Genomic DNA, 761 nt, shown 5'->3' with positions numbered 1-761 from the left:
TTCATACACTGACTTGATCGTCGGAGAACCTTTTCAGGTACCTCCACCGGCGGGTCCAACTCTCCTACTTCCTCCCCCTGCTTTGACGACTATCTTCTGCCCCTTCATCAACATCTGATCAACCATAGTCCGTATCTTTGTGTTCTAATAAAGAACATTGGTGCCATTTGTGCTTCCTACTCACACCATGGTAACCACCAGAAACCGAGCTTTATCAACCAGCCAAGTCGACCCTGCACCAAGTACCCTTCCCCCACCGAGACAACCATCCCATAAAGCTAGNAGCCGAAGCCATCATACCACTCCAGAACAACAGCCAACCACCCAACACCTTCTCCAGATGCTGGAACGCTAAGAGCGGCTCATCCAGCAGCAGGCCGACGTAATACAAGAACTCCGCCAATCCAAAATAAACCATGAGGATCATTCTGAACGCCCTCTCCATGAAAGTAACCGTGAAGAGTCAGCGGACGAATCCCAACCATCATCCCAACCAACCCCACACCACTCTTGTGGTGCCAGGCATCCCTTTATACCTACTATCATGGCTTACCCATTACCCTCCCATTTCCACCGCCCAACAAACATGGACCAATATGATGGGACGGCGGACCCACAAGACCACATCGACGCCTTCGAGACTTCTATGTTATTCCATGGGGCGACTGACCCCATCATGTGCAGGGCTTTCCCCCTGACTCTTAAAAAAGCGGCCCTCCAATGGTTCACCCGCCTAGCCCCAAACAGCATCAACACTTGGG

The sequence above is a fragment of the Lupinus angustifolius genome, chromosome LG14 (assembly GCF_001865875.1).
Source record: "Lupinus angustifolius cultivar Tanjil chromosome LG14, LupAngTanjil_v1.0, whole genome shotgun sequence".
Classification (NCBI taxonomy): Eukaryota; Viridiplantae; Streptophyta; class Magnoliopsida; order Fabales; family Fabaceae; genus Lupinus; species Lupinus angustifolius.
Note: the sequence above shows the minus strand (reverse complement) of the source record.